The sequence below is a fragment of the Photinus pyralis genome, unplaced genomic scaffold (assembly GCF_008802855.1).
Source record: "Photinus pyralis isolate 1611_PpyrPB1 unplaced genomic scaffold, Ppyr1.3 Ppyr1.4_LG1, whole genome shotgun sequence".
NCBI classification, from domain to species: domain Eukaryota; kingdom Metazoa; phylum Arthropoda; class Insecta; order Coleoptera; family Lampyridae; genus Photinus; species Photinus pyralis.
In genome coordinates, this window is record NW_022170249.1 from 26,651,458 (window position 1) to 26,667,612 (window position 16,155).

A 16,155-nucleotide genomic window follows, 5' to 3' on the forward strand; every position below is an offset into this window, starting at 1 on the left:
AGTGAAATATTATTGCTAGTTTTTACTGAAGCATCAAATACTACCCTACATTTAGTCGTAGTACTGGATTCTTTTATTACTGCATGATGCGGTAAAAAATGCGATATTTCTTCGATACTTTTTGAGTTATTTGTGTTAGGAGACATATGACCTAATTGTTCATATTCCAGCATAAATTTGTGGTACTCATTTTTGAGATTTTTATTCCTTTCTAATCGCGATTCGGTTGCATGAAATCGTTTTAAGGCTATTGACATTGAATTACCAAGTTCATCTATCTTATCTGAAAATGGCAATCTTACAATAAATCTACCTTCTGCATTACGTGTTGTCGTTTCTTTAAAATATGTTTCACAATACTGCGCTTCTGATGTTAGTATTTGTTTTTGTGGCAATTCCTCCACTTCCCAAAACTTTAACAAATTTTTATTAAGTGTTTCGTTTGAAATTTCTGTGTTAAGATTACAAATTGATCTACGTACTATCGCGTGGTTGAGATTAACCGTCCCTGACAAAATCCACCCGAGTTGTGTCTTTTGCAATGTAGGTTTATCCTTACCTAACTTTATTTGATCGTGACATAATAAATCATAGAACAAATTAGCACCTAATAAAATATCTACACTTTTGGAGATGTTAAATTCTGGATCTGCTAAATTCAGATTGCGTGGAAGTACAACATTTCTAGAATCAAAACTTACTAGAGGCAAGTTTTTAGTTATGTTTGGTACGACTAAAAATGATACTCTAGCTTGAAATGAATAAAATTTTGATTTGATATTTGTGGTTGCTTTTTGCGTAATATTAGTAGATGCTTGATTAATACCTTTGAGATGTAAACTGAATTCTTCGAGATTTAATTGCAATTTATTGCATAGTTTTTGCGTGATTAAATGACTTTGACTTCCAGAGTCTAATAAAGCGCGACATTTGTGTGGCCGTCCAAAACGGTCGTCTATGAAGACTTCTGCTGTTGATAGTAAAACTTCGGTTTGGCAAATGCCTGTAAATGAATGATATGTACGAGTAATATTTTGTGATTCGCTTGGTTGTTGCTGTGATGTTTCACTATTTATAACCTGCATAACTGATGATTGTGCTTGATGGATGTTTGCAGCTGTATCGTTGCGAGCATTGTGAGATGTGTTGAACTTATGGGCATTAAAATTGTCATCATGTAATAACGTATTGTGAGATTTGTTGCATTTTCTACATTTACTAGAGTGACAAGAGTTTTTGAGATGTCCTGAGCGTAGGCAATTGCTACATAATTTCATTTTTCTGATCTGTGAGAATTTTTCCTCTGTGGGCAAATTTAGAAATGCATAACAATTGTAAATATAATGATTATTTTTGCAATATGGGCATAAAATGGTATTCGTTATAGCAAATGAATGTTCCCTATCCTTAAAAGTCTTTGAAAATTGGGGTAATTGTTTGTTTGGGATTGATTTTGTGTTGTGAATATTTGTTTGTGAATGATTATACAAAGTTTCGAGGGTAAAACATCTTTTTGTTAAAAATTCTATGAATTCCTGCAATGTGGGAAGAGAATTTGTTGGTAACGAATTTTCCCATTCTTTCTTCATTGCTTGATCGATTTTGGTTGAAATAAAATAAATGATTAATTGATCCCATTCCTTCGTGTTAACATTTAGTTTTTCTAATGAGCTCATGTGTTGGAAAACACTGTCTAGTAACTTGCGTAATAAAATATAAGAATCCTTTGTGACTGTGGGCAATTCGAATAATGATTTTATGTGACTGTTGACAATAACACGTTTGTTTTCGTATCGTTTCTTGAGCATATCCCAAGCTACGTCATAGTTATCTGAAGTAATTTCTAATGATTGTACTAGACGATGTGCATCACCCTTTAAACAACTTTTTAAATAGAACATTTTCTGTATTTTATTTAAATTTTTGTTTTCGTGAATCAATGATGAAAATGTATTTTCAAAGTTTACAAATGTATCATACGAACCATGGAATTCTGGCAAACTCAAGCGAGGCAATTTGAGATTTGTGACTGAATCCACTTGACAGTTTTCGTGTACACCTGTTTGAAGAAATTGATTACTACCCTCTGGTGAGGAAGTCGTGCCTATTTTAACATTACTTATTAAATCGTTTCGCAAGCGACATGTTTTCGAAAAACGAATTTTCAATCTGATCGCGATCAGCTGATTCGTTTTGATCAAGCAATTCTAACTGATTTTGAATGATATTATATTCCTGAAAATCGGATTGAATTTTATTCAATCGTAACTGTAACTGCGTGATATCTTTCCTGTTCTCTGGTTTATTGAGAAAGGTAACAAATCGTGTTAATGATGCCTTTATAATAGCCCGTGAATGTCGTAATGATGTTATTTCTTTTCCTGGCTCCATCATGAATATATTCAAATGAAATTGTTCTGCGTAAATAATAAATCTATCTAAAAAAAATCAAATGTTACGTATTTGGAATGAATTAAAATGTGCAAAAAGAATATGATAATATGAGAACATAAACATACAATAAATCGAGATATGTCTCGTTTACCGGAATCCAATTGAAGCAGATCACAACTGGAAACTCACTGTCGATTCTTAGATTGTTAATGTCACCTTCTATCCACGGCATGCAAATTGATTTTCCATGCGTTACTGCTGCAATATTTCTTACGAATTCCAAACTGTATCCACTTGCGAATGATGATAGGTACTGATTGATGATCTTGCTGGTGTCGCACTATATCCGGCTCGAAGGACCAAAATTATGTATTGTTTGTTGTGTCTCGAAGGACCACTCCAATTAAGGAGAATAATATCAAATTTGTTGAATTAAATGAACTGTATTGAAATTTTTAATGGTACGTTGTGACATTTCTATTTGTATTCAAAATAACAAACTCTAATAATGAATACTAGATTAAAATTAGTGCAAAATTGCACAGTTGGTCCAATGAAAATAAAATAAGGCTGTACCGTTCGCCCCTTTTGCTATGCTGCATCTGCCTTTTTCTTCATTTCAGAGTCGACATCTTCCGCATGCTGATAATATAAAATCAACAATGTAAAGAAATGCTATAATAGTTACCAAAAGTACCTTCACATGTAGAAATATTCCATGCGTGCTTTCCAAGGTAGAGAACTCCCAAGTACTTTTACCCACTCTAGATTTTCCTGTAGGGGGCACAAATTGGTTCAGGAGATACAACTGAGCAGGAACATTATTATCACCTGTAAACAAAAAAAAGGAATAACAGCCTTTGATTATAATAATTTCTTGTTGATTGTGTAATGTTGTACAATGGTACCAAATTATTAAGTTTTTTTTATCACAGCTCCCTTTCATATAAAGTGTCAAACATTCAATAAAAATCTTACCTCCCTTCGCCACAATGTCGATTAATTCTAATACATAAAGATCTCGTAATTCATTTTTTGGTTTCAGTATCAAATTTGTTATAAATGTCTGCCAGTGTATATATTGTTGTGCAACCCCACTGAGTTGCACTGCGAATTTTTTGTGTAGGACTTATGACGAAATAATGGAAAGAATGAAGTTCGGATTGAAGTTACGTTTTATTTCGTACACATTCATTAGGTAATATCTTCCACACACAGGTTACATGCAGGTTACAAGTTTTACGTTTTTACCATTTCGAAGTTTAAGATGGACTGCCTTTAACATAATCACCTTACCTTTAGTTTGAATTAATGGAAAGTAGTTTCAATAAAGTAATTATAGTCATTTGTAAAATGGTATAGTGTGATTACATAGGACAGTCCTCTATCCTACTTTCTAGTATAATTCCAGAAAATGCTGAAAGTCTTATCTTAGCTGAAACAGGTTCGTAACAATATACATCACTAGTTATCAAGGAAATCAAATATTAAGTTAGATATCAAAGCGATTAAATGTGAAGATTTCTAGGGAAATCTAGTGCATTAAAGGCACTTCCCATAGTCAACTGTATGCAGGTGCGATAGGTGGATAAACCGTGTGAAGCGCGGTTTATCACAATATAATGTAACGTGATTTATAAATTCGGGTTCGATTTATATCAATATTTATTAAACAAAACTAAAACACTATAAAAACCATACAATTCTGCTGTGTTAAGACCAAGTGTCATATCTGCAGTTTTGCACGTTTTCCAGCTAAGGGTATAATCGTAATTATTACACCAAAATACATGTTTTTTGTTAAGCAAGTTTTGTCGTAAGTGCATTCCATACCTCACAAAAGTAAATTTAATTTTTGTCGTAACTACGAAATCACCATATATGTTAGAGAACATTGGCGTATCTGACATTGTGACATGAAAATGTCGTATCTACATCAGTACCTGTAGATACGACAATCATCGTTAACACAACTCAATAGTTATGTTGTTCCGCTTGTTAGAGTTAATGATCGTAAGTACAAATCGCATGCGCATTTTGATGATAAACAGCCGGTTTTCTGAAGTTCATAACCTCACATTCAGTTAGTAAGGTGTTCCGTGATTATTTATTTACTTTAATATACTATTGTATGTAATTATTGCAGATTTGATATCATGAATCGTACTAAAAAGATACTCTCAATGGCATTAAATAAGGAATTGTCTGAAAAAATTAATAATTACAGAAAAAGTGCACCTAAAAAAGAAAAGATTGTAGAAGATAAAGATTATTTTCCGTACATAGAGACAAAAACGAATAAAATAGTTGTTTTAAGTGACATTCTCATTAATCCCTCGAATATTGAGAAAGAACCTGTAATAGCAACTGCAGACAATTCTTCTTGTCCTTCATTAAACTCGGATACGGAAAGTTTTAGTTGCAAAATTGCTAGGGAAATGTATGAAACAATTTTAGACAAAGTTTTTGACAATGTTAAATTATCCCCCTTTCAAGACAGTAACAAACCAACAGTCACCATTATTGAATCAATTGTAGAGGATAGTGTAGAAAGCTCTGTTAAAGTAACTAATTTAGGGTATACAAAGAAAGGCGAAGTTAGAAAACGGAAACAATACGAAGCATCTCTAGAAGAACGAAAGAAGGTGAAAATAGATAATCATGTAGCGGCAAAATGTGTGTCAAATCTTGTAAAAAAATAGATACAGAAAGACGACAAAGTATTAATAATCAGTTTTGGAAGATGACTAAGAGTGAACAACAAGCCTTTACCGTTAGCCACATTAGTCAAAATTGTCCAAAACGCAGAACTGTACTGGTATCAAAATCTTTACGCTCACGTAGGTCTAAAACAATACACTACCTTCTGTCGGACGAAAAAGGAGTGTCGCACGAAGTATGTAAATCCTTTTTCTTGGGAACGTTAGGTTATGAGCTTAAGAATGACAGAATAATAAGAAACGCAGCATCAGTTCTCGAATCTGGTGGTATTAAACCACCACCAAGTAAGAAAAACAAAAATCGTTCTCAAAAACTCGACCGAAATGTAATTATTGACCACATAAATTCTTTTAACCCGACCGTTGCACACTATAGACGCGAGCATGCCCCAAAACGTCGCTACCTCCCCAATGACATCACCATCAAATTGATGTATGAGGACTTTAAAATTAAACATCCGCACATACATTTTTCATACTATTTGTACAGGGAAGTAGTGGCGGCTCAAAACATTTCTTTTGCTAAACTTGGGCATGAAGAGTGCTGGTCATGCGAGGAATTCATTACTCATACGAAAAAAGAAGGCCACACAAAAGAAAATTTAGTGTTAGAATGCAAAAGTTGTGAAATCTTCAACAAACACCTACTAAAATATAGAAACGCTCGCAAAGAATACCAACACGACGCTGAGACTGCAGATACCGACAAGTATGTTTTTACCGCAGATTTACAAAAGGTAACAACCAATTATCTTAAATTTTCCAATATTTTGATTATTTTTGTTATTCCAGGTGATTATGTTGCCTCGATGCGACACATTTAAAGAGATGTTGTTCACCCCACGGATAATAGCATTTAACGAGAGCTTTGTACCTGCAGTGTCAAAAAGTAGGCAAAAGATGTGGAAACAACTGCGGTATTATGGCACGAAGCCATAAGTGGGCGTTCTAAAGAAGACCTTATCAGTACGTTTTATACCTTTCTTTCTTCAGTTCGAGATGCAGAATACATTATTCTTTGGCTTGACAACTGCAGCGCGCAAAATAAAAACTGGTGCCTTTATTCATTCTTTATCTACTTTATAAACTCGTCTGAAACTGCGCTCAAGTTGTTGGAAATAAAATATTTTGAACCAGGGCACAGTTTTATGGCAGCTGACTCATTCCACCATATGGTGGAAAAATCATTAAAACGTATGGGAAAAAGTTTATGACTTTAATGACTTTTCAAGGGCAGTTAAAAATGCATCAAAGAAAGTGAATGTCATAGACATCGAACTTCAACATTTTTTATTATGGAAAGACCCACACATCACAACTCAAAAAAACCACCCCAAGACCTTATTTAAATGATATTGTTCAAGTCAATTTTGAAAAAGGCAGTATGTTTTTGAAATATAAAATAAATTTTGACCATCCATTCCAAACTCTAAATTTTTTAAGTGCAAAGGTAATGAAACAAGGTATTCCGAAACCAAAATCAAAAAATACCCCTAGAGGAATTACTCTTGAAAGAAAAAATAAAATTATTTCGAAGCTAACAACCATTATGCCGGAAAATCGCAAGATCTTTTGGCAGAACTTACCTGTATCAAGCCAAGATACTAGTTTGAGCGACAATGATGAGTCATAACTCATTAGTGTGAAGCAGCGAATTGTGTTTTATTCATGATAAGTAGGTTTATTAGTAGTTTAATGGCATGTTAGAATGTGTACTCATTTATTTGACGTTGGTCAAATGTATTCCACACACTATTCCACGGATGCCATCCTTATCCTTCGACAGAATTGTTTGTCCTCGGTACATCATCTAGTGTTATTTGGTAAACACTCCACATCGAAAAGTTGTAACAGTTTTATTATTATATCAACATTTTGTTCGTATTTCCATTTCAATCACCCTGTTTATAACTTTTCTATTCTGTGGTAGTCACCTTTTGTAACCTTCACATTCGTTTATTTCCGTACCTGCCCGTTTTAATGTTGTATATTTCTATTATTGGTCTAAAAGCCAATTTCCGCTTTAGATAACCTATGTAATTTGATACCGTAACCATATATGGTATTGTAAGCTTCGATTGACCGCGTTATTGGTCGGAGCAAAACATCGTTGTTTCATTGGGGCCGGAAATGGAAAAATTCAGCGTGTTTTACTTGCTAACCCGAAGAGAACGGTCGTGCGGTTCATCCTGATTTAAGTGCTAATTTAGTTCCTGTTCATTTGTTTTCAACAATTTGGCGAAAGCATCTTTAAAAAAACAAGTGAACCATCATTGTACCTGCCATTTCTTTTTGGGCATGGTAACCATTTAATCCGAAAGGAGTTCTTCTAAAGGAACGTAAGCATTTGTAAGTTCTCTGTGTGTTCGAATCCACACTACCGTTATTTCTATTTTAGGGGACCATTCTGACAACGATCGTAGGATAACTTCCATTCACTTTCGTACGTTCACGAAGCTCTTTTATTTTCCGTTGACTCTCTCCATGTAGAGGTTCGCATTTATTCTTGTGTAAAAACGTACCACCCATTAGTTTATTATTTTAGAGTTCACGTATTGGGGTCAAGAACTACGATCAGACTGTTTACCTGTGAAACGAAACTATAGACCACATTGTGTTGCGGGTAAGGGGGCATAGGAAAGTAAATCGACTAAGTACTGGAGTGCAGTGTGTCCGATCTAGCATCAAACCATTGAAATAACTTAATGGCCGAGTCGTACATATCTTGAAGCCGCTACCTTGCTTCCGATACTTTGTGTAACACTTAGAGCAGCATTTGTCATTCAACGTGCAACCATATACCAGGACCTGTGGAAAAGAAGACCTAAACATTGATCGTACGGTGATGTAGCATTGTTAAACCTTTTTGTAAATTTGTGTGTTTGCATTTGACCCACCTCGGTGGTGATCAATTGATAATTGGCCTGCATAGAGCCAAGATTATTACTGTTAATTGGTAAGCTTGACATTTTTGGGGTACAATATTTTAGCTAGTCCAAAGATTACTCTCGTTATGGAGTGATAACAATTTATGTAAGGTACGAACGAGCTCGTAAGAACCGAATAATTTCATTGCCCACTCAAGCTATAAATTAAGGTATCTATTTTCAATTTAATTCATTATTTTGCCACTATAACGATATTTGTGTGTTAACTCCAGAGATTCTGGTGTATTTTATTCAACATTTTATGGGAAATTTTATGTAAACCCCTTCTTTTGTTAACTTTGGGAGGATTCATATTTTTAGTTGCTGCTTACCTTAAATAAGATTATGAATTCCCAGTGGGGAATCTAGGTTGTGCAATTTTGAATTTATTTCATGGTGCAGTGCACCGAATAAAACTTTTTATTTGTGGGTCATTAGTTGCCTATTTTAAAGCTAAAGCTACCTTTCCTAGTTCCGGTAGTGTAGGCGAAACTTAAATTGGAATTAGGTGGCGCCCAGGAAATTTACAAGAAGCCACAAAAGTAAGTAGTGAAGATTTATTTGGAATCGATGATATATGATGAGCCATTACCAAAGGTATTAATTCTGTCACCCACTACCCTGTGTATTTGTCTTGCTCTCTCCGCTGTTTACTATTTGGTCAACAGAGCTAGCTGGCCGGTCAGCGGCGTGTGTTTTTTTTTTTTATTATTAAAGCACATGGTATTTTGTAGCGCCTAGCATTTTGCAGCTTGCGCGTTATAAAAATTGGCGCCTCAACTAAAGTGGCCTGGTTTGTCATTGAAATTTTCATTATAAAAATTGGCTCTTCAACTTTAGTGGCCTTGGTTTTGAATTAATTTTAACATTTGTTTTTGTGTAACCATAAAAAGGTGGAGAATTATAAACAATTGGCAATCGCTTCAAGTAAGATTTTAATCACTTTTAATTTGTACAATTTTTTACTCAACTTTTGAATTTGAACTCGATCCAAAGAAGTCTGAACCTACTGTACTTCTGTTTTCATTGTGTGACTTAGTTCACTTTTATTATATGGTGTATTTGTATTAGGTGTTATTACCTAATCATTATTATCATTGTTTTTGAATATTATAAATTACTATGATGGCGATGGACATTAATCGCTTACGAGACACTGAACTGCAGTATGAAGTCGAAATCAGGGGTGGTCAAGTAGGGTCAACTGTCACTGAAAGTAGGAACATCCTTAGGAAGCTCTTAGAGTTGGAGAAAGCACCTGGCTATGTCGCTCCGATATATCCCTTCTCTTTTGATGACGATTTGGTAGCTTTAACAGAGCTAGCCCATAATTTACAAACTCGTATCGACTCTTTTGAAGATGCTTATGGGGGTGGTTCTTACCTCTCAATTGTAACTATGTTTGCACATGCCGACAGACGCTTACACCGGACTCGAACATTACTGACCCTGACTCCTGAACAACCCCTTAAGATTTCGGAATTAGTTACTGTTTTTCGTCAACTTCGGGCATCGTTAGATAACAAAGCCTTCCGCTTCAACGATACTATTTTATTACCATCTGCTGCACCTATTACTACTTCAACACCTACTCGAACTACTGCAGAGGTGCACCCTAAATTATCTGTTCATAGCACTCCTGTGCACAAATGGGGAATTAAATTTTCGGGAGATAGTAAAGGGGAGACTTTGAACTCTTTCTTGGACAGGGTGGAACGTATGGCTCGCGCGCGCGGGGTTGATACCTTAACACTCTTCGAAACCGCCTACGATTTATTCGATGGAATTGCAAGTACTTGGTATAATGTCAACTCTTACCGAGCGACGTCATGGGAACACCTGACCCAATTATTGAGGGACGCTTTCTTACCCCCTCATTATCAAGAGGATTTACTGGATGAAATTAAGGCAAGAATCCAGGGACCCAACGAAAAAGTCGATATTTATTTTGCCGTAATGCAGGGACTTTTTGCTAGATTATTAAATCCACCCACCGAACGCGAACAAACGCGAATTATTCGTCGAAACCTTTTGCCCTTTTACCTTACGAAACTTGGACCAAATGTACCGGACACTCTGGACGGACTTTTGCTTGAATGCCATCGTTTTGACGCTATTAGACAAGATTTAGCTCGACACGACGCTTTACGTACTCAGACTCGTTTACCATTATTGGAGCCAGGTTTTAGCTGCCCCAATCAACGACCTACCACCTCACGTTTTCCTATTCACTCAATGGAAACGCGTGAGTCACCATGTTTCAATTGTCAACGATTAGGACATAACCGTGTGGATTGCCCGGAACCCAAACAATTGTTCTGCTATAAATGTGGAACCACTGGGGTTACTATTCGTTCATGTACATTCTGTTCGGGAAACGGACCACGAAACGCTCGTTAGGTTGTCGCGAGGTTTCGGAGGTTCCGACAACCAAATTTTTGAAATCTTCTTCCAAACCCAAATTAGACTTTTTACTTCAACATGTCAATAACGATTTAAGACCTTATGTTAAACTCACCATATTAAACCTTCCTTTAATAGGATTGTTAGATTCCGGCGCTTCGCGCTCATTTATTAATCAAGACCTTTGCTTTAAATTACAACAACTTAATTTAAAATTTGTGGAACAACTTACTTCGTGTACCGTTGCTAATAGTGTTGATGCACAGTCCATCGGTTACATCATAGCTCCGTTAACTTTAAAAGATAGGACCGTGATATTAAATTTGCTTGTTATGCCTTCTTTAACTACCGACTTGATCCTTGGAATTGATTTCTGGGATAGGATGGGAATTATTCCCAACGTTTCTGACGATTGTTGGCATTTTGTTGCTACAACTCCAACAACTGTACCGAGCTTGGCTATTATCGACCAACCACATCTTACTGCTGAGCAACAGAAATCCTTAGCTATCCTCCTTGATCAGAAATTCGAAGCCATGGGGACCCAGTTAGGTGTCACTACAGTGGGGAAACATGAGATACGCCTTGTCGAGGGTGCGACACCCCTTAAACAACGCTATTACCCCGTTAACCCTATTAAACAAAAGATTATCAACACCTGCATCGATGAGATGTTGAGAGACCACGTCATAGAACCATCTAATAGTCCGTGGGCTTCACCTGTATGTTTAATCCCGAAGAAAGATAATACCTATCGCTTCTGCGTGGATTATCGCAAGCTTAATTCTTTGACTGTGAAAGACTCATTTCCTCTTCCCTATATTTCTACCATTCTTGACCAACTTCGAGACGCTCGCTACCTTAGTTCGCTCGACATCAAGGCGGCCTACTGGCAAGTCGAGGTGACCGAATCTTCCCGACCTTATACGGCCTTCACTGTGCCTGGGCGAGGACTTTTTCAGTTTCGTCGTATGCCCTTCGGTCTCACCAACGCCCCAGCCACCTTCCAACGCATAATCGACACCGTGTTAGGACCCGAACTGCAACCTAATGTCCTCGTATATTTGGACGATGTCATCATCGTTTCCCAGGACTTCGATTCGCATCTGCGAATTTTGCAAACCGTCTTCGATAAACTACGTGCTGCAGGGTTCATTCTTAACAAGGACAAATGTCATTTTTGCCGTTCTGAGCTGAAATACCTAGGGTATGTGGTCGACGCTCATGGATTGCATCCGGACCCAGACAAAGTAAAAGCTATTCTCAATATTACCTCTCCTACTAATCTTCAGGAAGTTAGACGTTTCTTAGGTACCTGTAGTTGGTACAGAAGATTTATACCGGAATTTTCAACTATTGTATCACCTTTAACCCGACTTCTTAAGAAGGATGTTAAATTCGATTGGACTTCAGAATGTGAAGAAGCCTTTGTGCAATTAAAACAACTTTTAGCTACTGCACCCATACTTCACTGTCCTGACTTCACCAAATCTTTCATTTTACAGACCGACGCTTCAGCCTATGGTCTAGGCGCCGTTTTAACTCAGACTTTTCCCGATGGAGAACGAGTGATTTGTTATTTGTCTCGATCCTTGTCCCATGCGGAACGTAACTATAGCACCACTGAACGCGAGTGTTTAGCTGTCATTTGGGGAGTGGAGCAACTTCGCCACTACCTCGAGGGAGTTTCATTTACCGTGGTAACCGACCACCATTCTCTCCTATGGCTTCATTCTCTTAAAGATCCCCAGGGACGCTTAGCACGCTGGGCACTTCGTCTTCAACCGTACACGTTTACCCTTGTACATCGTAAAGGTAAGGACAATGTGGTACCTGATCTCTTATCACGCACCGTACCCATCGTCGATGCTATTACCCCTTCGGACGAAACTGTCAATCCCGAAGAATTTCGTAACTCCACCGACCCTTGGTACCGTGGTATGTTTGATCGACTGGAACTACATCCGCAGAAATACCCTGGATGGAATACGAGGAATGGTCTACTGTACAAGTACGTTCAAACCGCTTCGGACCCCCGAGACTATGAAAAATGGAAACTCGTTGTTCCCAATAATTTTCGCCGTGCCATTATACGAGAATGCCACAACAATGTCACATCTGGACACTTCGGAGTGTATAAAACTTTCTGGCGTATTCACCAACGTTACTATTGGCCCAGAATGCTTCTTGACACCAAACGTTTTATTAGACGCTGTTCCACTTGTGCGGAACAGAAGCCTGAACAACTACGACCTGCTGGTCTTATGGGATCTCCCCCTAGGATTTACGAGCCTTGGCAAATGATCAGTTTAGACTTCATTGGTCCCTTACCACGTTCTACTCAGGGACGCACTCACCTTTTGGTTGTCTCTGATTATTTGAGTAAGTTTGTACTTCTTTTCCCCGTAAGGACTGCGAATGCCCAAACTTTGGTCAAGTGCATTGAAGAGTCCGTGTTTCTTGTGTATGGAGTACCTCAACATATTATTTGCGACAACGGTGTGCAAATGCGCAGCCGTCTTTTTATGAACCTTTGTGACCGTTATCATGTTAAAGTCCGTTTTACACCCTTTTATCACCCTCAAGCCGATCCTGCGGAACGTGTGAACCGGGTGGTAAAGCAACTCATTTCCACTTATATTAAGGACAATCATCGACATTGGGATGTCAATTTAGCTTCGATTGCCTGTGCCATTAGAACCTCTAAACACGAAACCATTGGTGTTACTCCCTACCGTGCTAATTTTGGGAAAGAATTTCGTATTCGAGGGGACAGCTTCGACACTGACTTGACTGACAATGAACCAATTGATGTTGAACAACGACTAGCCCAACAACAACAACTTTACACTAAAATAGTCGAACGGATTAGGAATACTCATGACCGAAACAAGCGAACCTATGACTTACGACGAAGGCATGTAACTTATGAGATTGGAGATCAGGTCTGGCGTAAAAACAAGTCTATTTCAGACGCCACTAAGGATTATTCTGCTAAATTAGCTCCTCGATTTTTAGGACCCTTTACGATTGATCGTAAAGTAGGGTATCTCACTTACGCTTTGAGGGATGCTGATAGAAACCCCGCAGGCCTGTGGCATGTCCAAGATCTTAAGCCCTATGTTGAGCCGGAAGATCATGGTTAGGTTTGGTATTTTTTTAGAATTGTCTACCGTTGGCGGACGTTAGCTGTTGTTGGATTTTACTCTTTTTGACTTTTATTATCGGATTTGACTTCATTTAGTGTTGACACTTTGTCTTCACGCAATTTTTGGGATGGCTGGATGGGAACTGTCGGTTGGTCCATTAGGGGGTTGTGCCGATCTTTCTTTCCAGGTGCAACCTTCCTGCTCGTTCACCAGAGCCCTTCTTTATGTTATCATTTCATCTCACCCTCATCTTTTCGTAGTATGAACATTGAATGATTGAGCTACGAGAAGGGTGCGAGGCCTTGTGCATCTTTCGGGATCACAAGACTCCCCCGGCTCAGTATGAACTTATGAATGCATGTGAACACGAGGAAGGAGATGACCTGTGCAAGCTTCGGTGACCACAGGCTCTCCGGAATCAGAGTGACTAAGTTTCTTTCTCTGCGAATGTGTTAATGATCATTTCTATCTCATAGCACCTCCTGTCATTTCATCGTGCTAGTACATGGTGGCAGTGAGGAGGCATCTTTTTTTCTTCTGTGTTTGTCTGGGAGGGTTTCCTGTACGTCTATCCTCTATCGTACTCTTCTGGGATGGGTCGTTTTGTTTAGTTTGTTTTTGTATTTTTGGGGATGGGAGTTTTTACCGGGGGCGGGAAGGAATGCCACTTGTGGATCCTGTTGTATCTTCTTGAGTGAGCTACATGGGAGTGTGAATTTTGTATGACTCAGGGCAACAGCCTACCCACCTACCACTTTTACTACCCTATCCTTATCCACTTTGCTTCCTTCACTTAGTATACACCTTTATTTTATTTTTATTCCTTTCAGTTTTTGTTTGTGGAAGTTGTATTGCTTCATGATACACTTTCTTTGGCTTGTTTTTTTTGGTTTTTCACTTTTTTTTTTCCTCGTACCAGCCGAATGCTGAAGAACTCTTGGAAGGCGTGAAGAGTTTGGCTGTTGCCTAGCGAATCTAGAGCGATAGTTGTTGTGAATGAGTCACTTGTGTTGGTACGGCAGGATCGATGAGTGGGATTCCGGGTTATTTTTGTTTTTGGGTTTTCACTAGATTAGGTTGTGCTGTTTGTTGGATTTCACTTTAGTAGGTCGTCGGATAAACTTCTTGGAAGTTTCCCGCCTCTCGAAGGAGAGGGGGAGTGTAACAGTTTTATTATTATATCAACATTTTGTTCGTATTTCCATTGCAATCACCCTGTTTATAACTTTTCTATTCTGTGGTAGTCACCTTTTGTAACCTTCACATTCGTTTATTTCCGTACCTGCCCGTTTTAATGTTGTATATTCCTATTATTGGTCTAAAAGCCAATTTCCGCTTTAGATAACCTATGTAATTTGATACCGTAACCATATATGGTATTGTAAGCTTCGATTGACCGCGTTATTGGTCGGAGCAAAACATCGTTGTTTCATTGGGGCCGGAAATGGAAAAATTCAGCGTGTTTTACTTGCTAACCCGAAGAGAACGGTCGTGTGGTTCATCCTGATTTAAGTGCTAATTTAGTTCCTGTTCATTTGTTTTCAACAATTTGGCGAAAGCATCTTTAAAAAAAACAAGTGAACCATCATTGTACCTGCCATTTCTTTTTGGGCATGGTAACCATTTAATCCGAAAGGAGTTCTTCTAAAGGAACGTAAGCATAATTGTAAGTTCTCTGTGTGTTCGAATCCACACTACCGTTATTTCTATTTTAGGGGACCATTCTGACAACGATCGTAGGATAACTTCCATTCACTTTCGTACGTTCACGAAGCTCTTTTATTTTCCGTTGACTCTCTCCATGTAGAGGTTCGCATTTATTCTTGTGTAAAAACGTACCACCCATTAGTTTATTATTTTAGAGTTCACGTATTGGGGTCAAGAACTACGATCCGACTGTTTACCTGTGAGACGAAACTTTAGACCACATTGTGTTGCGGATAAGGGGGCATAGGAAAGTAAATCGACTAAGTACTGGAGTGCAGTGTGTACGATCTAGCATCAAACCATTGAAATAACTTAATGGCCGAGTCGTACATATCTTGAAGCCGCTACCTTACTTCCGACACCTTTTGTAACACTTAGAGCAGCATTTGTCATTCAACGTGCAACCATATACCAGGACCTGTGGAAAAGAAGACCTAAATATTGATCGTACGGTGATGTAGCATTGTTAAACCTTTTTGTAAATTGGTGTGTTTGCATTTGACCCACCTCGGTGGTGATCAATTGATAATTGGCCTGCATAGAGCCAAGATTATTACTGTTAATTGGTAAGCTTGACATTTTTGGGGTACGATATTTTAGCTAGTCAAAAGATTACTCTCGTTATGGAGTGATAACAATTTATGTAAGGTACGAACGAGCTCGTAAGAACCGAATAATTTCATTGCCCACTCAAGCTATAAATTAGGGTATCTATTTTCAATTTAATTCATTATTTTGCCACTGTAACGATATTTGTGTGTTAACTCCAGAGATTCTGGTGTATTTTATTCAACATTTTATGGGAAATTTTATGTAAACCCCTTTTTTTGTTAACTTTGGGAGGATTCATATTTT

General features: G+C 37.8%; 1 long non-coding RNA gene across 1 annotated transcript; it reads left to right on the forward strand.

The window, feature by feature from the left end:
• The first annotated feature begins 6,965 nt into the window (after nt 1-6,965).
• On the forward strand, nt 6,966-8,475 carry LOC116160686. The gene is made up of 2 exons (XR_004143283.1): nt 6,966-7,606; nt 7,660-8,475. It is a non-coding gene; the product is annotated as an uncharacterized LOC116160686 (long non-coding RNA).
• Nucleotides 8,476-16,155: the final 7,680 nt, after the last annotated feature.